Source organism: Babylonia areolata, chromosome 24 (genome assembly GCF_041734735.1).
Source record: "Babylonia areolata isolate BAREFJ2019XMU chromosome 24, ASM4173473v1, whole genome shotgun sequence".
NCBI lineage: Eukaryota > Metazoa > Mollusca > Gastropoda > Neogastropoda > Buccinidae > Babylonia > Babylonia areolata.
The window spans coordinates 29,625,691-29,626,620 of NC_134899.1; positions in this window are offsets into that span (position 1 = coordinate 29,625,691).

Here is a 930-nt window from a genome sequence, read left to right on the forward strand (position 1 = left end):
AAACTGAAATTTTGTAAGATTTGTTTTCTTTACGAATTCTGGGCTGGGTACATTTAAGCTGTTTAATTGGGGTTGTCCAAAAGTGAATCCTACCAGTGGATAATAGGCTATATACAGTGGTTTCAGCATTCCCACTTTCGTGTTTATCCACGGACTTCCCTACTCTTCCACTGACCCTCCACTGTCTCCCCGGGAACCCCTCTGCCTGCCTTTGACTTCCTTGGTCCAGGCCTCCGTTGGCTGCTGCCGCCTGCCGCTGGCTTCCGTCGCCAGCGTTCTCTGGCCTGGCGCTCAGCTGTCTGGGTGTTCTGCTCTTCGTGTTCGTCGTCACTGCTCTTCGTCTTCGTCGTCGCCGTTCTTCGTGTTCGTCGTCGCTGTTCTTCGTGTTCGTCGTCACTGTTCTTCGTGTTCGTCGTCACTGCTCTTCGTCTTCGTCGTCACTGTTCTTCGTGTTCGTCGTCACTGTTCTTCGTGTTCGTCGTCGCTGTTCTTCGTGTTCGTCGTCACTGTTCTTCGTGTTCGTCGTCACTGTTCTTCGTGTTCGTCGTCGCCGTTCTTCGTGTTCGTCGTCGCTGTTCTTCGTCGTCGTCACTTACTGTTCGTCGTCGTCGTCACGACAGCATTAACGTTGTGCTTGTTTCCTTATCTTAAAGCTCTGGGTTTTTTTTGTGTGTGTGGGTTTGTTTTTGTGTGTGTGTGTTATATTTATCCATTGTTATTTAAGTGTTGTTGCAGCTGGGGTTGTGGTTATTGTTTGTGGGCAAGCTAGGTGTGTGATTAAACAAATGTATGTGAACCCCGGATTGTTGTAGTCTGTGTTTGTGTTGTCTGGGTGTTAGTGCTGGGCTGGGTGGGGGTTTCTAGTCCGCTCTCTTACAGAGCGTGACACCACCAACAACAACATCTCACGATGCATGTTTTTGCTTCTTC